The sequence below is a fragment of the Cupressus sempervirens genome, chromosome 2, assembly GCF_028749045.1.
Source record: "Cupressus sempervirens isolate cs-2001-9-10 chromosome 2, ASM2874904v1, whole genome shotgun sequence".
Taxonomy (NCBI): Eukaryota; Viridiplantae; Streptophyta; class Pinopsida; order Cupressales; family Cupressaceae; genus Cupressus; species Cupressus sempervirens.
In genome coordinates, this window is record NC_143119.1 from 762,927,733 (window position 1) to 762,951,373 (window position 23,641).

Consider the following 23,641-nt stretch of genomic DNA (forward strand, 5'->3'; position numbering starts at 1 on the left):
TTGACTATTCATAACCCTATATACAATAATATCAAGGGCGTAGCAATTTGATCAATAAAATAAATATACGATCTCTCTTCCATCTCCTTCATTTTCTATTTATTTGAATTTATTATTTGGTATTAGAGCTAGGAGGATGTCAATCATAGCTAAGGAACCATCATATTATAGTGATGATGACTTAATTCAAGCTAAAAAAGACTTGTCATAGTTTGAAGAATCCAATGCCTTAAAGATAGGAAAGGGTGCAATAGAGGCTAGATGGATGCTCAATAGTCCGAGGTGCTAACAAATTAGAGAAATTATGCCTCTTTGGGGTTATGAGACATACATGTGTGGATTGGTGTTGAATAGTTCAAGGAGATCTAAAAATATGGAAGCTTGGCATCATGCCATTATGAGGGTTATGAGGCATTTCATGTGCAAATGGTGTCTAATGGTGTTTTGAAGCTTGGATGATAGCTGGATGACTATACCAGCAATTAGGAGCAAATTGAAGAAGCCTTACTAGTCTATGGACTATTTTCAAAAAATAGCTTCTATATAGATGTATTAGTTTATTTTATGTTTCTAGTGAGTTTACTTCCTAGTTTGTAGAATGTAGATATGGTAGTAGTCCATCTTGATCTAGTTATTGCTTAACAAGGAGTATTGGAATAAGTCAAACTAAATCATCAAGTATGTAGCAATGGGTTTGAGTTGCAAACAATGATTAAAGTAGATATGTCCTCCATCTCTTAGTTAGTTGTCTTTCCTCTATAGTTTGTTGTCAATTCAATATAAAAGACTTAATTACTTAGAGAGACTTTAAACATTGGTAGTCATATTTTGAAGGTCCTTAATTGATATCCTAATGCTATAAATGATGAGATATTAGCCTAAATTGAAGTCAAACTCTATTACAATTTGAAAAACTATAGCTAGATGAAATTGTTTTGAAGTAATGACAATATATGCTAAAACAACCACGTCCTTACAAAGATTGTCAAAAGATAAATAGTGCACTACAACATTTGGGATCAAATTGCGACAACAATTTGGAATGGTGGTGTGATTTGTGATTATTTTTATGTTTTTTTTTTTGCAATTTTCCCTAATGACGTCGCAATATTGACATTGGCATGATAATTGTGTTGTAGGCATGATTATAAACCCAAAAAAAAAAAATGACATAGCTCAATCCCCATTTATTTTGATTGTGGAGAGTTGCGTGCGAAAGAGATGGAGAACTCCGAACAAGGGTGGAGAGCTTTGAACATTGTCGTGCCCTTGTGATCGGTGCATTTCATTGATGTAATCTCCACATTTCATTTTTGTTCCCTTACTCTGTGATTTTGTTGTTGTGATCTCTACATTTCATTGTTGTGCCCTTGCTCTACGATTTCATTGCCATGTCATTCCCTTGTGATCTTCATGCCCTTGCTCTGCAATTTTCTTCAAGGGTAGAAGAGGTACATATGTAAATGCTCTTTTATTTTCCTTCTAAACATGTACGTCTTTATATTTCCTTCTAAACATGTGTCACTTTATATATAGAGAGAGATCTTTTTTAAGGTGCTTATTACATATTAGCTCACAATAGAAAAATTGATCCAATTGCATACATATTCCGAAATCCAAATAATAAAACAATAAAACTCACTCAAACCATATTAAGCGAATTACCTCAACATTCTACACAAAAATAATGCAGACTAGGAAAAATGGGTAGAGTTTGCAAGAATTTTTGCAAAAAATATCATAACAGATATTTTTAGAAAGAAACAAGCCATAACTAAGTTAAATTGGTCTAGTTATTGATTAGTTGTGTTGATTAAAAATTCTAGTAGAACTATCATCAGATTAGGTAAAATAAAATGAACAATCAATTGTTCCCAACTAGCGAGATCAAGTACAGTTTTCAAGGTGATAAAATTGCATATGCAAATGCATCACTTGCATACCAGGCATGAAGTGCATTCCCCAACTTATAATGAATTGTTGGATATAAGTGCTCCATAATTGGCCCAACAATGGAAGCCAAGGATGTAACCAGGCATGTATTAATAGTCTCGCTATAAGGGTCCCAATTATCTATTGTTGTTGTTAATCTGGGCATCGCTGTATGATCCAAAATGTTATGAAGTATTGAATCCTGTAGTAACTTCTCCCATGTCTCCAGAAAATGTAGCATAGGTTTAAGGTCCCTTGGCCCTAGGAATTTGTAGTAACTATTCTCATTGCTGGAAGAATAACTTTAGTGAAGAGTTGAGTGTAAGGATTTGAAGAAGCAAGTTTTGCTTCCATGCAAATGTCATAATCACAAGGCTCATTTCCTTACAGAAGCATCTTCCACAATGACATTACCTCTAAACCATCCAAAGGATGTTGAAGTGGTTCACAATCTTGTTATAAGCAATGACAAAGCAAATGCAGATGCAATACATGAAAATTGTATAACTTGTAGTCTTTATATATAGAGAGAGAGATCTTTTTAAGGTGCTTATTACATATTAGCACAATAGAAAATTTGATCTAGTTGCATACATAATCTAGAATCCAAATGTATTGCATAAAAATGTAATAAATGAAATAAACACTAAGCAACTAACGCCTATTTCTACATGATCATGCAAACCTCAAAATATGCAAGAGAACATGTAACTAAGAATGACATGAAATAACAAAGATCTTAAACTACTAATGCAAACCTCATGAAATCACCAAGTGGAGATGATTTCCTTGCTCATGGGATGTGGTTGCTCACAATTCCTATAGCATAACAATGAGGTAGATAGTAGATGTGGAAATGAGGAGAGGGCTCTCCTTTTATAGGAAATGAGATGCAATGGATGACTAAGATTAAATGCAAGATGATGGGCTAGGATCTCTCTAGATCAATGAGGTATCCATGAGGTGGAGGTCAAGTAGACTCCATATGGATTAGGGTTTTGACAATTCAAAGGGGGAAATATGCTCACATATGTGTAAGCAACTTTTGATGGTGACATGATTAATGACAAGTGTAAGAGGTGTGAGACACTTTGATTCTCATGCAAGAGGACAAGTGTGCAAGAGGTGTGCGAAGGATGGCTTCTCACACATGTGTGAGACACCTTGATTCTCATGCAAGAGGACAAGTGTGCAAGAGGCATGGAAGGCATGAGGGTGTGGGTAGTGTGAGTGTTCCTCACACATGTGTGAGCACACACTTAGGATTAAAAGGTGATTAGGAAAAGTAAGTGTGATTAAGGAAGTGGGTAGGTTTAGGAGGATGAGTTAGGTTAGGAAAGTGAGGTTAGGTGAGGTTTAAAGGTAGGAGCCATGTGGTCAAATAGGATTAAATGTAATATTTAATTCTAAGTGGGATTAGGAAAGGGATTAATTAAGTAAACAAAGTTCTTAATTAAAGTGAATGGGTTAGGATGCAAGTGGAAATGCTAGGATTTAAATAAACCTTAGTTTATTTAAATCAACGAAAGGGGAATATAATTAAACAAATGCAAATTTATTTAATTAAAGGCAAGGGAATTAAAATAATAATAAATATTTATTTAATTGGTCAGGAAACAGGTATTTGGACAATTTTAGGTGTCTACACCAAGCAATAAAATAATAAAACTCACTCAACCCGTGCTAAGTGACTTAGCTCAAGATCCTACACAAAAATAATGCAGACCAGGAAAAATTGGCATAATTTGCAAGAAATTTTACAAAAACATATCATAGCAGATATTTTTAGAAAGAAACAAGCCATAACCGAGTCAAATTGGTCTAGTTATTGATTAGTTGGGTTGATTACAAATTCCTATAGAACTGTCATCAGATTAGGTAAAATAAAATGAACAATCAGTTGTTCCTAGCTAGCAGATCAAATACAGTTTTCCAAGGTAATAAAATCCATATGCAGATGCATTACTTGCATGTTAGGCATGAAGTGCATTCCCCAACTTATAATGAATGGTTGGATATAAAGGCTCCATACACTGGCCCAACAATGGAAGACAAGGATGTAGCCATGCATGTATTGGCACAGTCTCCCTACGAGGATCCCAAGTATCCATTATTGTTGTTAATTTGGGCATCATTGTATGATCTAGAATGTTATAAAGTATTGAAGCCTATAGTAACTTCTCCCATATCTCCAAAAAACATAGCATAGGTTTAGGGTCCCTTGGCTTCCAGGAATTTGTAGTAGTTATTCTCACTGCTGGAAGAAAAACTTCATTGAAGAGTGGAGTGTAAGGAGTTGAAGAAGCAAGTTTTGCTTCTATGTAAATGCCATAATCATGAGGCTCATTCCCTTGTAGAAGCCTCTTCCAAAATGATATTACCTCTAAACCATGCAAAGGATGTTGAAGTGGTTCCAACCTTGTTATAAGCAATGGAAAAGAAAATGCAAATGCAATACATGACAAATTACACAACTTGTAGTCTTTATATATATATAGAGAGAGAGATAGATCTTTTTTAACGTGCTTACTACATATTAGCACAATAGAAAAATTGATCTAGTTTTATGCATATTCCAAAATCCAAATAATAAAACAATAAAACTCATTCAACCCGTGCTAAGTGACTTAGCTCAAGATCCTGCACAAAAATAATGCAAACCAATTAAAATGGGAAAAGTTTGCAAGAAATTTTACAAAGACATGTCATATCAGATATTTTTAGAAAGAAACAAGTCATAACTGAGTTAAATTGGTCTAGTTGTTGATTAGTTGGGTTGTACAAATTCTTTTAGAATTGTCATCCAGTTAGGTACAATAAAATGAACAATCAGTTGTCCCCAGCTAGTAGGATCAAATACAGTTTTCCAAGGTGATAAAATTGCATATGCAAATGCATCACTTGCATGCCAGGCATGAACTAATGAAAGATGTAGAAGAACCAAATGAGGAATCATGTGAACAACTCCCTGAATGTTCATGAAAACAAGAAGAAGAATGGAGGGAGTGACAAGGAGTTACAAACAAGAGGAATGAAGAGGAAGGGGATAGAGGACAAGGGTCCACCTCAAAAGAAGCAAAGGTCTATAGGTGAGATGGCTTCAGTAGTTGTGACTAAATTAGAGACAACAAGAAGTTCAAGTTCAAGGTACTCACCCTTATGTCCAAGTAAGCAAGAGATAGATTCCCCCTCTAATAAAAGTAAAGAACAAAATATTGAGAGACATTTTGTAGTTGACATTGAGGCCCTTTCAAGTGATGATCAAATAGGGCCTTAAGGTGCAAATGTCTTGGACATTAATTTGAGCACCCAAGATCATGATTAAGGAATTCAAAGTCATGAGGATGAACTAGGTGAGATCACCTCCCTAACATGGCTATCAAAGAAAATGTGATGGGGACAAATAATAATAGCCCAACCCATTAGGAGTTAGAAAGGTAGATCTAATATTTACCTTTGGATTTGGTTTTCTTCATGCAATCTTATTTCATTTCTAAGGTTGATTCCTAGATAGGGGTTCCATTCCCCCATCTTTTCCATACTTTTATGTACTGGTATAAATGTCATAACAGATTCATAAAGGTTAGACTTGTGGGGTTGTAATTAGTCAATTTTTTGGGTGATTTCCCCAGGGAACAAAATGCCTAGCCCATTTTGTTGCCTAAAATAGAATGTGTAAGGCATTTTGCTAGACTTATAAAAACTTCAAATTTAGTATAAAGGTTAATATTTTCAGCTTTTCAATTATGGTGATTACAAGTTTTTTTTTTTTTTTGTTACTATGTATTTTCCAAAACTATTTAATTAAGTTTATTTGAATCATTTAGCTTTCATTATTATTTTAAATTTCCCCAATCCATTTCATCCCTAATCATAAAATTGTCGCATTTAGTACTTGAGTTTAACTTGAGCCTTTTGAGGCATCTTTCTTTCGATCATAAAAAAGGGGTGGAAACATCTCTTTCATACCAAATAGACATCCCCACCTATCTTTCTTTAATGTACATCTGCATTCTCGCTAAAATTATTTGAACATTTGCATTCTCGCTAGAAGAATAACCTCAGTGAAGAATTGAGTGTAAGGAGTTGAAGAAGCAAGTTCTGCTTCTTTGTAAATGCCATAATCACGAGGCTTATTCCCTTACAGAAGCCTCTGCCACAATGACATTACAGTAAAATTTTCCACAACTATAGATCTAGCTAGGAATTGAAAATGAAAATGCAGAGAAAAAATATTGAAGAAATATAGAGCTGCGAAGATTTAAAAAAATGTATTGATTACATTGTGCTCTCTATTTATTTTATAACAATATTGCATGATCTATATAAAAAATCAATGCATGAATTTATAAATTTGAAACTAGCGCTCGACTATTTGAAGGAGCAATTATGATAAAATTAACCCAATTGTCTTTGAGTTTCAACATGCAAAGAAGACTGGAGACTACATTACCACTTTTCAAACTGGAGCTCACTACTTAAAATGCTGAGTTAGAATTAATAACATCAAAAAAACCCCTTAATTCTAACTAAGGAAAATAGAAGAAAATGAAAGAAAGGAGATAATAGGTAAAATCTACAAACCCCCCATTAAAATCTATAGAGAGAAAATTCTTCTTTGATATGAAAAATATTGTGGATATCTATCAAATCATAACCACCATAATATTGAATGAAGAACTTCCTTTGAAGACCAAAATTAAGATCAGGATCAATTTGCATGAGTACCCCTAACGACACTACTCAAACAATGAACATATGGAAAACAAAGATAAAACATCTGTCAATCAAAATAAAGATTCAATAGACAATAATCTGCATAGCTCCCTCAAACAAATAATAGATAGAAAATAGAGGCAAAAAATCTACCATTAAAGGATACAACTGACACATGAGTATGTACAAGTGACCCTAACAACACTAATCAACCATGCATGAATAAATTTTTGATTGAAAATATAGGTGTCAATTGTCTATAAATTTGATCAAGTATGGAAGCAAAGGAAGAAGTCACACTAAGAGGCATGACAAATCCTCAAATTGGAGTGTGTCACCAAAGAGAAAAGAAAGGCAAGATCCATGCAAAGAGAGCATGATCTTGATCTATCTTTGAATCAGGTCCAACATTTGATGTCGTGACATTTTGATGCAAGCCTCTCCTTGTGGACCTAAGTAGAATCGGTGGCTTCTATTTGGAGTAATTGAATGGCATGAGAAAGACAAATGCTGAAAATTCCATCTCAAGGAAAACTCAATCTTCAATACTTGCAAACAAAAAATGCATTTCTTTTCCTAGCAACCTAGCTTTGATACCATGTAAAATTTTCTACAACTATAGATCTAGGTAGGAATTGAAAACAAACATGCAGGGAAAAAATATTGAAGAAATACAAAGTTGCGAAGATTTTTTTAAAAATGTATTGATTACATTGTGCTCTCCATTTATTTTATTACAATATTGCATGATTTATATAAAAATTCAATGCATGAATTTAGAAATTTGAAACTAGCGATCAATTGTTTGAAGGAACAATTATGATAAAATTAACCTAGTTGTTTTTGAATTTAAACATGCAAAGAAGACTGGAGATTGTGGTATCATCGTTCAAACTAGAGCTCACTACTTAAAATATTGAGCTAGAATTAATAACATCAACAATTACCTCTAAACCATGCAAAGGATGTTGAAGTGGTTCCCAACCTTGAAACACTCTTATAAGCAATGACAAAGCAAATACAGATGCAATACATGACAAATTACACAACTTGTAGTCCTCCCAATATTTGGATTGTAAATTATCAAAGACACGTGCAACTGATTCCAATGTCATAGTACCTACCGCAACACTTTCCTATATTCTATCTAGTGCTCCCATAATATCCTCTATGTGGTCTAGCTATTATTTCTGCAGTGTAGCCTCTTTTTGAAGTCACTCTTTCTCCATTTGGTTACTGGTATATTGCCATACTCTCTCTCTCTCTCTCTCTCTCTCTCTCTCTCTCTCTCTCTCTCTCTCTCTCTCTCTCTCTCTCTCTCGTGCCTTCAATTTTGATCAAACTTCTGAATATCTTCCTCTACCATATCTAAAATCAACTTCACATTATGGTGTAACTTTGGCATAGGTGTTTGATCCTTGATAGCTTTTATTTCAACATTCAATTTTTCAAGATTGGCCAACACCCTCACTTGCGAACCTCTCATGTCAAGCATTTTTTGTATTGTTTCAACACCATGTTCTTGTTGAAGTGGTTCCCAACCTTGAAACACTCTTATAAGCAATAGAAAAGCAAATGCAAATGCAATATATGACAAATTGCACAATTTGTAGTCCTCGCGATATTTGGATTGTAAATTATCAAATGCACTTGCAAGTGATTCCAATGTCATAGTACCCACCGCAACACTTTCTTGGATTCTATCTAGTGCTCCCATAATATCCTCTATGTGGTCTAGCTGTTGTTTCTGTCGTGTAGCCTCTATTTGAAGCTACTCCTTCTCCTTTTGGTACATTTCCATAGATTCTCTCTCTCGAGCCTTAACTTTTGATCAAAATTTCGAATATCTTCCTCTACCATATCTAAAATCAACTTCACATTATGTTGTAACTCTGGCATAGGTGTTTGATCCTCTATAGCTTTCATTTCAGCATTCAATTTTTCAAGATTGGTCAACACCCTCACCTGTGGACCTCTCATATCAAGCACTTTATGTATTGTTTCAACACCATGTTCTTGCTTCTAAGCTAACAGTTCTTCAGGTGCATTTTCTTGTAAAACATTAATTTTGTTAAACAATTGTAAACTCTTAGAAAATGCATTCTTGTTTTCTATTACCATTTATAGGATTCCCTTGAACAAAATCAAAATGAAGAGGCATAAATACACCAATTTTTTCTTTCAAAATCATATGTGCAGATATAAACATCAAGTACAACATCTTTGATATTTTTGCAGATGTACACATTAATTACACCAAATTTTTCTTTCAAAACCATGTGTACATATATAAACATTAAGTACAACCAACTCAATAATGATACAAGAATAAGTTATTTCAATGAAGAAGGATCATTTCAGATAATACAAGGGAATTTGATCAAAATAGGGAGACAATCGCTAGATTGTTGTCTAACTTTCAAAGAGAAGGCAATGACAAATGTTATTGTCCTTGCAAGAGTTGTAACGACTTAAAGACAAGAAGAATCAAAATCAAAACAACTAAGAGACATTGTAGGGAGAATGGTCACATTAAAGGGGGGTTTGATTATCATCCATTGGTAAGTTGTTAGTTATATTTTTTTCGCAATTAATATACATATGAACCACAGAACAAGGGTTTGATTATCACCATTTTTATATAGGTTGATCTCCTCGGGGTAGTATGTGATATGGACCACCACATCTCAGAGGAACATGGAAGTGTAAATATGGGGGAAGATGGAGGTGTGAATATCGAGGAACATGGAGGTGTGAGTATTGAAGGAGAAGATCATGATCCCATGGAAGATGATGATCATGTGCTAGAAAACACATTTGAAGATAATGGTACAAATGCATTGATCCATGGCACATTTTTTGATGTTGTTGCTATTGATGATGATGATTATGATGAGGATGACATTGAGGTCATCCATGATATAGCTCTACTTGAAAAGGAAAACACGGCCCTTTACGAAGGATCCCAATCAACTCTTCTCTCTACTATATTATTATTGGTGAATTTGAAGGTTATGAATGGTTTATCCAACATAGAAATGTCACATAAGATAAGGTTTGTGATATATGTCATTATAGTCTATAAAAGGTGAAATATGTACCGTTAAGATCGTTCATACTAATGACTTATATTTTTTGCTCTAGATTGATAGGTGACTATTTGTTACCACCATCAAATGTTCTCCTACTGAGAACTATGTGCACCAATGAAACATATTGGAATGCAGTATCAAGCAATAGATGCTTGTCCTGAGATCATGTAATTTATCATAAAGAGCACAAAAATGCAAAAGAATGCCCTAAATGCTATACAAGCAGATATCAAGATGATCAAGTGACAAAAAAGGTGCCTCGCAAGGTTCTTCATTACATCCTCATTATTCCACATCTTAAACGATTATTTAGGTGCAGTAGCTTAGCACAATTTATGGATTATCATGCACACAATAGAAGTTGAGATGACATTATTTGAATACCTGTGGATGGTTCAAAATGTATGGACATAGAGGAAAAGTGGCCACACTTTAAAGAAGAACCTCAAAGTCTCAAGTTTTCTCTGGCAACTGATGGTGTCAATCCATTTGGAGATATGAGATCTATTTACTTGGTGTGACTTATTTTTGCTATCAAAAATAACTTTCCTCCATGGATGTCAATAAAGAGGGACCACATTATGTTGGCAACAATTATTCTAGGTATTTTATTATTTTATTATTCTATTATTACCTACATGTAATTATAAGTCTTTGAGTGAAATGACCACAATAATTATTTGATGTTGTTCATTCGACTAGGTAAGTATCAAGTGAAAGATATGAATGTATATATTGTGCCTCTTATCGATGAGTTTTAGGTGTTATGGAATGGTTTCACTATGTATGATATCTCTAGACCAATTGGACAAAAAAAAATTCATTTTCATGTAATGCTTGTGTGGACAATTCATGATGCCCTAGGGTTGACACATTTTTGTGGTATGTTATGCTAAAATCTAGTTGTACCCAATAATACTAATTCCAAAAATGAACATATTTAATCCAATTGTATTGTTATCTTGTAGGTCTTCAAACAAAGGGAAAATTTGCATGTTCAATATGTGGTCCAAGATGAAATCTCGTCATTCCAAAAGTTTAAGAAAGCAGGTGTTCGATGAGAATAGACACTTTTTCCACATACATCATAAGTATTAAAGTTTTGAAAAACATCTTTTCAATGGAGCCACAAAGTAATGACACCTCACCTATGGTAGTTGGAATATAATAGAATTTGAGGTAGTATCACTCCACCTAATGGTTTATGTTTGGAAATTATATATTTTGATTGTGTTTGTTGGCTAATTATGTAACTTGATGATTGTGAAGGTCGTCAAGGCATCCCTGACCACCTTCCAAAGGGACTAAAATGTTATCCCACAGAATTTAGTAGGTTGTCCTACTATGAGAAGCTACAAATTGTGCATTTGTTTGATACTATGCATATTGGAAAGATTGTAACAAAGACACTGTGGAAAATATTGGATGGAAGGCGTGAGAAAGAAAAACTTGCCAAAATTTGTAGTAATATTCATGATTCTAGTCATGCAATGAAAACATCATTGGATCAAATAGCAATTGAGACAGGTTAATGCAAGTGTCCTTCATTGGTTATTAACAGAGAAGCAAAGTACTGACATAAAAGAATTCATACGGAAAAATTGATTTCCTGTAGGATTTGTTGTGAATATAAGCAATCTCATATCAAACAAAAAATTATATGGGCTAGGGCTGAAAATGCATGATTGGCATACCTTCATTAAGGTAAGTCACAATCTTTTGTATTTATAATATATTTGTGAATTTGCATTCAATTTTCATTGTATTACGTTAGAAAAGAATAAAATGATCAGTTGACATCTGTTGCAACATGTGCTACCCCTATCACTCCCAAACAACTTCAACAATAATATCAAACAAGTGATAAATGATCTTGGAAAATACATGAAGTAAGCAATGATATTTGGTCAATATATCTAACAAGTAATATATTGTAAAGTCTCGTATTTATATGTTTTTGTGTCTTGATTCCCTTTTAGGTGGTTATCATCTAAAGAAATCAATAAAGAAGATATAAAATATTGGAAGAAAAGAATTCATCTACTAATGTGTGAAATTCAAAAGTGTTTATCTTCAACTTTTGTCAATGCACAAGAACACTACCTCATACACCAAGTTGAGGAGATTGAATTGTGTGGACCTATACAACCTAGGTCAATGTGGATGGTTGAGAGACACTTGAATTTTTTGAAGGGTTTGGTTTGACAAAGAGCACATCCTGAGGGTTATATGATTGAGGGATATATGGTATACTAGATGATGGTGTATGTTACTCAATATCTTCATAATCTTGTAGCAAAGACTCATATAGATTGCATTTGGGATTTGAACTCCATTAAAAAATTTGAAGGGGAGTACTTGGTGAGGAACAGTAAATTTAGGAAAGTGAAAGGTAATAAATTATGAGATGTTATTGTAGTTTATTAATTCTTAATCAAAATAAATTTGTTGTAAGTCATCTATTTACTTCTGTACATCTACTAAAGAGTGGGATGCAATACATTTGTTTATTGCAAACAATCAAGATTAGATGACAATATGGATTAAACAATGTCAACATTCTAGTCATAGATTAAAATGGGAATATGTGTCTTCATTGGTTAAACAAGCTCATTTTAATGGAGATCCCAATGTTACACAAACGAAAATAGATTTAGCATATGGTTTAAGAGATCTCTAGGTACTTATAAATTTGTTAATCAACTGTATGTTTTTGAACTTGTGATGCATTAATTTATACATGTTTGACATTATTGTAGGTGAAACACCACAAGGCTATGTTATGCAATGGTTATAAATTTCACCTCAAGAAGAGAACTTGTGATTCTGGGATAAGTGCAGTCTTCCAAGTGACCAATATTTCATCTAGAAATGACTTACATTCTCAAGAATCTCAAAATTGATACTATGGTATTTTGGTTGATATACTTAATTGTGACTTTAATTCCTTCAAATTAGTTCTCTTTGTCGTCAAATGGTATAAACTACGACTCAACCAAAATGATCCTGATAGAACTCTTATTGAGCATGAGAATGGATTTCCAATGAATAATACAAGGTTGTTTGAGCCAGTTGGGGATGAGCCCTATGTTCTTCCAAGACAATGTGAGTAGGTATTTTACTCAGAGGTTCCACATAAATTGGGTTTGTCATTTTTTGTTAGTCATGATCCAAGGGGAAGGCCAATAAAGTATAATGTGATGGAAGAAGAAGATATTGAGGAGGAAGAAGAAGTGGATCACAATTGAGAGTTAGTCAATGATGCTCCTTATGCAAATGATGTTGCTACTGATCACGGTGATCATGCTTCTACTAATCATGATAATAAGGATGATGATGACAACCATCACCACCATGATAGTGGTGGTGACGATGTCGAGGATGACCAAGATAGTGGTGGTGATGATGTCAACAATGATAATGATCCTGATGATGAGATGGATGAAGAATAACATCAATCATAGGGGGTTTTATTAGCTAACATTGGAGGGGGGTTTGATTGTCAATGAGAAGAATGAAATGTAAAATTATGTGATCAATGCCTATGCTATTCAATATTCAATTCTTGATAGACCAATGATTAATTTGATTAGCTTGTCATGTACCTTTTATTGTTTATAATTCATATGTGATGCTAATATTTGATTGAATTTTGAGTATATGTATCACAAATTTTTTAGCTAACATAAGAAAATTGATTTTACTATTGCAAAAACCCGAAGCCCTTTTATGAGCATCCCATAGAGTCTCATGGATCATCAGGTATAAGTCAATACACTCCATCGAGATTAATGCCTTTTACCATTTGTAAAATATCTCTCTTATTACCACCTATCTCTCTTATTTCCTAGAGTACAAGTACCAAAAAATAGGTATTTTTTAGATTTGTCTTCCTCAAGTGAGGAAAATGTAGAAATGGAAGAAGAAAGTGGGACATTTAGTATGTCTAAATTAAGGAGATTGACTCAAGGTCAAAAAATTAGAAAGAAATTCAATACGTGCATGAAATTTTCCCTTTCTCAAGGGGGGTCATGTTCTTATGATGATGAGAGTGAAGGCAATTCTAATGTGCCCTTTAGGTACAAACATGTACAGAAACAATGGGTCCCCAATGAACTTCCTCCAATAAGCATTGATTTTTGTGTTGGAGAGAGGATATATTGCATATCGCCATCCTCATTACATGGTTTGGGCCTATTTTCCATGGATGGCATAAAGGTCTCTTACAACAGCATTGTTGAATTGATGGAGAATGTCAAACCTTACTATGATTACAATAGTTGGATGCAGATTGTTAGATATAAAAAAAGTATGTGCAGGTATGCACTCGTGGAAAATTATATACAACAAAAAGTTAGGGAACAAAGTAAAATAACTGATGGAAGGCCAAAAGCATCAGGGAATATTCTAGGTTTTATAAATAGTACATGACCTGCGTCAACTAAGAAGTGACCCCATTGCATATTTGAGGTGCACAAGGGAAATCATGTATTTGTATATGCAGTAAAATCAATATGTGGAAGCAAAGAGCTTCTTATTGATTACAATTTGAATCGCATGGATACAAACAAAGGTACTATCATGGGCGAGGTGGTACGTACTATGCACATTTAAAAACAACTCCAATCAATGAATCCAAAACACCATTAAATTTTTATATATATTTTTCTACCCTAGAATAATAACACGTGTTTTAACATGTCTCAATAATTTTTTTTGAAATATAGGGCTATAGTATGGATCAACATCCATAGGATACACACGGCGGCGATGGTTCTTCTTTCTAACAAGTAAAACTCATTGTTGTTGTACAAATTAGATACAAGAAATATGTCATTACATATTTTTTATTATTTTTTATTCTTTGCTATTATTTTGGATTGATTTTAAATATAGAGCTCATAATATTACTCTCACAAATGAGTTTTGTTCAGGAAAAGTGAAAGGAAAAAGTAGTCCATGAGGATGAGGAGCCACATGATGAGTTGGATGAATTTATTATTGATTCTACATCAATTGTTGATCTTGTGGTTGTAGTGAAAAAGGTTCTTCATGCTATAGGAAGAAGGTTAATGCAATTGGCATCAACTCGACCTCAGACTCTTGCAATACAATAGACAGAGGATAGGTTGATGCACCTAGTTCATACATATACAGTAAGTATTAATGTAGTTTTTAATTATAACAAAAGTTCAATAACAATTTTTATAGTATACTCTTTTATTTATGTCATTAAATAAAATGCATATGTGTTATTTTTATAGAGGGTGTTGAGGACATACAAGGGCGATGCCCCAAAGGATGATACTTCAAGTGGTTCAAGTACATCACATGTTCTATCCTACAATTTTGTTTTGCTCTAACAATTTTTTTTTAATAGCTCTAACAATATTGTTTTATTGTGCTCTAACAATCTCATTTTTCAGCTCCTACCATTGATCCTTTATTCACTACATCACCTACTACAAGGAACATAATTGAAAGGCACTGTCGACTGCAAATTTGACGACACAAATATATTGATAAGTATATTCCTCTTTTTCTCTCACATTTTTCATGTGTTTATTTCACTTGATCTATTATTTATTAGGGGACATTTTTTAATATTATATTCATTTTATGCAGGAGGCAATGAGGAGATTATTGGGTGTACCTGTGTTAGATGTATGAGAACAATAAAGAATTATGATCAATTTCTCATTAGCAATGAAGATGGTCTTCCCCTGAAAGTAGCCCAACTTCTAGGTACTTTAAAGATTGATCCTTTCTTTTACTATAAAATCTTATACTTATAATCAAATGCACTAACCTCACATGTAGTTCCTTGCAATAACTACTAATCCCATTATTATTTTGCAAGGAATAATCTACTTTATGAAAAACTTAATGATGAATGTTTGCGTATATTTGGGCCGACCATACACACAGGGTATTATATTTTGATTTCATTGCTTGATCATATTTCCTTCTATCAATTTCTTCAAGTAAATTAAAAGGTAGCTTCAGTTCATTTATGAATCTAACAAAAATTTTCTTTTCTTAAAAGGTGGAATTTTCAAATGAAAGAGTTAAAGGATAAATTGATTGATGCCATGACAACACTTTTTGGACCTAACATCTTTCAAAGACTTAAGCTCCTTGAGAAAGTGGTCTAAGCTTTAAATTATATTAGGTGCAACTACAGAACCCAAATGAAAAAGAACCCTTGTTATGAGTGGCCCCCCTATATTCCTATTATTGAGTGGGAGAATCTTAAAAAGGATGCCACTGAGAAAAAAATAATAGATGATGGAGAAATGGTACCACCTGAGGAAAGAAGGTACGTCATAATATTAAGAATGAAATTATATAATAATTTCTCTTAATAATTATGTGATCTAATATATTACAAACTTCACATAAGTTTCCTAATACATCAAAGGCAACTGAAGCAAAAAAATAGAAGCACGGGCAACACAAGCTCGACTCAGGTGGATATTCAAAACTTGTTGCATTAATTGTAGGTATTTATAAATTGTAAACAATTTTGTCTTTGATGAAATTGATTACCAAAAAAATTCATGATATGAAGCAAAAATTTAGGCCATGGAATTTTTAAAAATAACTTCTCAAGAGGATAAGAAATTTGGCTACACAAAAGGCTATACAATTGTGGTTGAATGACTCTGAACAATGAGTGTGCAAGGTTCTTCTATTGAATCTATTGATGAGATAAATAAGTCAATTGATTTTTATTTCAAATTGAATACTTTAGTGGTTATTGTATACAAAGAAGAGGGGTCTCATCAATATTGAGACAACAAAAAAACTAAGAATCGACAATAACAAAGATCAATGATGGGGACCAGAAAATAATCTGAAGAGACACGCTAAAAAATCAACTATTGGTTTTCAAAAATACTAAAACCCTTGATGATACTATAATAGTATAAATATATTTGTAAGGAGTATTGTACCATAAAACTAGGATAGTTTCTTTCTTTTAAAAATCTTGCCAAAGCACTATCAGAAACCTTATCCAAGGCAATGCTCTTACACTTAACACACTTCTTGTGTACTCTAAATGTTAGATAATTTTTTCAATGAAAAGCTTGAAAGTCTGAATTATATATTATTAACAAAAGGAAATTTTACATAATATTGAAAAGAGGTATAAGGGTGTTAGCCTCAAATGGTGGTCTATTTAGTTGTAGATGCAAAGTTTCATTATAATTTATGTCTTTATTTTGAGAATAATGTTTAGCAATAAGTGGAGCTTTGTGTTTGTCAAGAGTACCATTTCTTTATATTTATAAGGATTCAGTTCTAGCCAGTAGGTATACAACCAAGCCGAGGATCAATCAACTCCTATGTGCCAATTTTCAAAGGGTCATTCTTGTATTGTATAGCATGCCTCTAGATTTCAATACATGGCTTCATTATAGGAAGTTGATTCAGAGTCAATTATGTGATTGAGTTCATCAATGGACTCCAACTTATCTACAACATTTAAGTCCTTATATTTTTATATCATGCCTCTAGATTTTACTTGGAATCTAAGCTGAAATATAAGTCATTATATTTGTTTTAAATTGGAAACATTTCTCAGTATTTGTCTTGTATTTATATGTATATATTTTTGATAAATACACTAATTATTTACATTGGATTGCAGCCTGCCAATCCTGATACACCAGCCAAGCACCATGGAGGCGTCGATTCGAATGTGGATCCTAGCACTCAAGGTATATATTTTCTTTTCAATTTTTTATTTCTAAATTATTAATACAAGTAAGAAAACATCTTGTATTGTAGTTGCAAGGGATGCAAAGGTTGTTCTTGTAGATGAGTTTGTTGAGGTCCAAGCCGACAAGCAAGATGATGTGGTTGGACAAGGTAAAGAGTTCTACAATGTTCTTTAAAACCTTTAAAGTCTTAAATTTTTTTAATTTAACCTTTTTATTTGTTATTGCAGAGGACCCAACTTTGCAAAGGATAGCGAGTGCACATCCACAGGTGAGAAGAAATATTGATGACGGCATGGATATGCTTCTACAACAATATAGGGAAGGATAAAAAAAGAAAAAAGAAAATGATTCATGTGAACTTATGTAACTTATTAGATAATGATTGATGTTTATGTCTAGATGTTTTATTTATGTTCTATTGAATGTTCATGTGAATCTTCTAATGAATCTTATGTTTTAATGTTAATGTGAATGTTCTAATGAAACTTATGTGTTAATGAACGTTGTCATGTGATAATACATGAATATTACATTTTATTAATAGAATGACTGAATTTTAGATGTTAATAGAGAATTTAGATGTTGGGGGGGTGGGGGGGCATGGCAAATGAGCTTCCACCTTCATGTGGTTGGCTCTGAGTAGTAGAGAATATTAAACTGTTCTTGACACCAAGTGAAGCTCAACATTAGCCTATGATTGCATGACAACTAATTGTGTGAATCTCTTGGTTTTAGGCAATGCATATAGAAAGAGAAAGACAACATCATGAGAAAGCATGATCTAATGTAAATAACATATTTAAAGTATTTAGCTTGATTTATTCTAAATTGCTTGCAGAATTGATGTTGTTGAGATTTATCTTGCTTCTGCTTATTGTTGGGCAAATAGGAATTGTAGAGATTTTTATATTTGAGAACTTAAGAGATTGCCTCAAATTATTTCTCTAAGGTATTCTATTGTTTCTATTTATTTGTAATCATGTTTTATCTTTATTTTCGATACAATTCTATTGTATGTTTGAAATGAATCAGAAAGTATATACAACTTTTAGATTTGACTGTGTAGAAGTATTTGAATTACATTCTCTAGATTATCATTAGAATGATAGAGTGCTAGAATATATATTATGAGATGAATCCCAAAGAGTGGATTTGACACATTGATGAAAAGGTTCAACACGATTGAATCATATTATGATGAAATGATCAAATTACATTATGTGATTCATTATTAAGATAATTATATTTGTAAGAACATAACTAAAACCTGATAAGTTAATAGATATCTTGGTTTCATATTGATGCAAAATCTATAACCATGTTCAGAGCACCACATATTGCTTCTTAAAAGAATATGGCAATTCATCCAACTTGGTCTCCGATGCATATATATGACATCGTTAAAAGCAAAAACATGAAAGGCCATTACAATCTATCAACATACAACATAATAAAAATAATTGATATTAATTTGCATATATCTAATAGATTGTTTACTTTGAGAAGTTCATGAAGTCTCATAGAAACATAGGAGCAAAGTAATAAAGAGATTGGCTATAGTATTTGACTTAATTTTATTTGAGAAGTTGAAGAAGTCTCATAGTAGCAAGCGATCAATATCAATGAAGGAGGAGGAGTAGAATAATTAGAGTTGGGATAGAAGTAGTATCCTTGCCCATCACACTTTTCCTTATCGCAACGCACATCGTCATGTTCCTCACAATCACCATATATGTCGCACATAACGCCACCATAGGGATCAATGTAACAATAATATCCCAAAGTCTTACCACCACATTTTCTGATGTTCCAACCACACAACAAGTTACAAACAATTTTTTAAAAGAACTTTATGAATAGTTGATTGAAAGGGGCTTTCACTTCATTTCCAAGGAATTTGATATGATGTAGCATTTTTTTTTCCAATGAACTAACAATATACATTTGAAGTGTTAAAGTTCCAATTAATTTTATTAAATTAGCGATGCCAAGCATCAATAGATCTAATATTCTTTCGATAAAACTAGTGTACATAAATATGTACCTCAATTTTCTATAAATTTAAGTTATTTGATGATTGTTTCAAACTATTAATTGATATTAACACTACAATTGAATATAATATATATTTTACACTACAATTGATTATGCATTAGATTGTTGTATAAAACATCATTGTGTGTATTGAGTTCATCTCTTTATGACTATATACTAAGTTATTGTAATGGTCAATGCTCCCTTGGTTCAATGCTTATGGATCTTTGATTCAATTTCTTATTGATAGTTACAACAATGGGTATGAAGCTTATCTTTTTAGCTTCCACAAAGTTGACATTGACCAAAATTTAAAATACATGTTTGCTAAGTAAACCATATATATAATCAAAAAATCTTTTCCTAAATCTTTGACATATGATTTGTGAAACACCTAAACATGAGAATTCAGATGTTGCAACATTTTTCAACCCAAGTTGTAATATTATAAGTCAACACATGTAGCCTTTTGTGGCTTCCATACTACTCAATTTGGATTAAAAAGAACAACACTAAACTTTGGATGGAGATGAAGATTTCTACTACAAAAGAAAATCAACATTCAATTTCAGATACTAAAATTAGAATAAACTTAGATTTTCTTTTGATTTTCAGGCATACAAGTAGAGATATAAAACATTGATTCATAAATCGCAAGGGCTGTGGCAAAAGAGAAACATATGAAGCAATATGATCGGTCTCTTTCTCATAATCACCATCTTCACTACATACAATTTTCATCACAGGGATCATATACAATGTTTTTTTTAATAATTTAGCAAGCCATCACAATTGTGACGAGTAGCCATCACTCCCATAGCATAGCTATCAAATTCTAGTCACCATTGCGACAAACTAATCAGATGCTAGTCATCATTCCCACAACATTGTTGTTGCATACTTGTTGCAATTGTGATGACATACTAGAAACTTAGGCCTTTGTATTCGTGATGATCTACTATCATAATTGGGATGATGTGAAGATGAACTTTTGCCCTTGCCTTCTTCCAAACTATGATGACTTTAGGTGTCACAATTGGGACAGACAACCTTGCCATCACAATTTGCAACAACAAAAGTCCAATGCCGATCCAATGAGAGCCAATTCATGATACTGTCACTTGGGCCACGAGTTTTTGTTGTAATTATGATGGCCTACCATCGCAATTTGGGCCCAAATTTAGTAGTGATGTACAACTCTATGATTTTCCCCACTATGGTGGTGAGATAATGAAAGGAACTACATTGTTATTTTCATACAAAGATGGAAAATAACCCACAAATGGTGAAAACAAAAAACCTTGATCATTGGTGCAAGTTTCTTAAGAGCAATAAATTGACAATTGTGAGAAAAGTTCCACAACCCAATACTAACAGCAATGTCCTATCCATATTTGGAAAAAATTAAGTAGCGAGCTATGTTGACACAATTAATGAGAAAGTGAAAGAAAGGGATGGATATATTCCCAACATTTAAGAACTATGCATATTTATATGCTCTACTTTTTGTTTGTAAATGCTATAACCTCGGTTATAGTTAATCCAACTAATCTTAGGATATATATATATATATATATATATATATATATATATATATATATATATATATATATATATTAAGTTAATAAAAGTCCAAATCTGATAATTTATTATATAATCTATAGGAGACTTAACCACTAATCTAAATAAAAATGAGTCATATATCAATGCAAGGCTCAATTGGAAGTGTCAATAAATTTGGTTATATTACATATCAATTGAGATTGTTATGACATTTTCCTCATGACATGTCTAAGATTGATCACCTCAGTACACACATATGTATTCTTTTGTGCATCTTGATCATGCTTTTGGCTTAATTTTCTAGTTGCATGTCACCTCACCCTTGATGCATTAGGGAGAGCACTTCTATTGTTTCCCATGCTTCTTTGGTTAGATGGAGTGAGCTATGTATTTAGTTTTTGTTCCTATGTACTAGGGGGATATAGTGGCTAGATACCTATGTATTTCGGTGAGATGGATCATCTACCATATTGATACTTTTATTTTCATTCCTACTTTAGATGCAACCTTCCATGTTTGATTTATCAACTCTTTAGGCTTTGGAGTTCATGTCATTTATATCTTTGAGTTTAGTTGTTTACCTCCTAATTCAAGTAGTGTCTTCGAAGAAAACTCATTTAAATTATAGTCTTCTCTACCTAGTTAGGTTCTATTTCAGTGGAGGTGCTTTATATCAATAGTTACTTTTGATAGAGCTTTGCGACTTCTACATGCTTTAATGGTCTTCTTCATGATCATCTTTTAAACCTATCTTTTGGTACACTCTCTAGTTTAGAGGCTTCTTCAATCCTTCACTAGTTCTTTCAATTTTATTTCCATCTCTTCTTGGAGTAGGGTTTTTCCCATGTGGCTTTCTCTATTTCTCCTTTTTAAAGAGATTTGGTTGTGCTTGTGTACCTCATCAGGCTTTGTTGTCGGGTCCCAAATCTACTTTCAATAGTAGTTTCTAGGTTTTTAGCTACTTCCTAAGTTTATCTCAAGGGGGGGTGTTAGAGTAATTAGATATTTTCCAATTAACTATGTTCTACTTAAGCTAAAATTTAGGCATCTAATAACTAATTCTTTTATTAATTATTATAATGCAACCTAGGTTTTACCTTTCAATGTTTTGGATCTCCTTTTACAAGGTAATCTCTCATTGCAACTTATCGATTCATTCACTTTTGATAATAGGAATTTATCTTTTTTCTCATCATGAATATCTCATCTGTGGATCTAGGAATCCCAGCCTCCACAACATTTTCTCCTCTCTTTCTATGACAGGTGTTTGTATGTAGGTGATTCTTGGGAGCTATGGGGTTGATATTTCATCAATTTCAACATATTATTTTGGCATTAGCAAAAGGGTATAAAAGCTTTGAACTTAGTTTTAGAGGCTTAAGAGGCTCCAAAAGGGGTCAAACCTTAGATAACTAGAGTTTGTATGAGTTAAACGTTGTAGAGTAGTTTGTGGTCATAATAGCCAATCAGAGAAATTAGTGACAATTTATGGTCTCCAAATATTGTGCCACCTAAAATGGACAAAAATGAAATTCCATCAAAATTTATGTTCATTTCTTAAATTCCTTATGGCCTACTCTAATGTAGTAAAATATGAACAATAATATCTAAGGATTGATTAGCCTCAAATTTTTGGGTCAAAATTTAGTCATACTACACCATTAAGCACTAGAAAACACATAAATCTATCTATACAGAAGCTCCACACGTGCATAAAACTGATGGTAAACAATCCAACCTTCAAAATATGATCTTCCATGCTCATATATCTAAGCATGGGTAGTTACAACCTCCAAAATTTCCATTTGCAATTTCTTGCAGAAATTGCAAAAGTTGCTCAAGCAACTTTTGAGCAATTTTGCAACTTTTGAACATTTTTTGCTCCTTAGGACTTTTTGCCAAATGGGTCCACCTAAGACCGTTCTAGGACCCTAGATAGGATACCTAGGACCTATTTAGGTAACTAAAGACCTTAATTACACATCTCTAATCACATTTGACCTATTGAGAAACTTTTGGCTCAATGAACAACTTTGTAGCAACCTAAGACTTAGTGAGCAACTTGGCTCTTATATTTGGATTAGTTGCATTCCAAGGACACTTGGAACTTATTAAACACACACACACACACCTAAATCACCTTTAATCACTCCAAAAACCAAAATTAGGGAGGTGCCCTACACCGTACTCCCCTGGGACAAAGCACTCAAATACATTGAGTTAGGAGGTCTTCAAGGATGACCCTATGCTTCAGAATATCATCTTTAGTCATCTAGGTAGCCTCAACATTAGGTAGTCCCTTCTATTTCACTAAATAGGTCTTGTAGGTTCCCTTCCTCATCTTCTTGATCACCTTAAAATCCACAATGTTGTCGAGTTGCAAAGGTTGGGGAGTTGGCAAATCTTGTACCCAATTTGCCCCTTCCAAGTCTGTAAGAGTGTGCTTATCAACATCAATAGGAGTACCTTTGTAGGGAAATAAGTCACAATCATTGAAAATAGGTGGTATTCTTAAGTCAGGAGGAAGTTCAACTTCATAGGTATTGTTGCCAAACTTGTGTAGTATTTTCAGAGGTC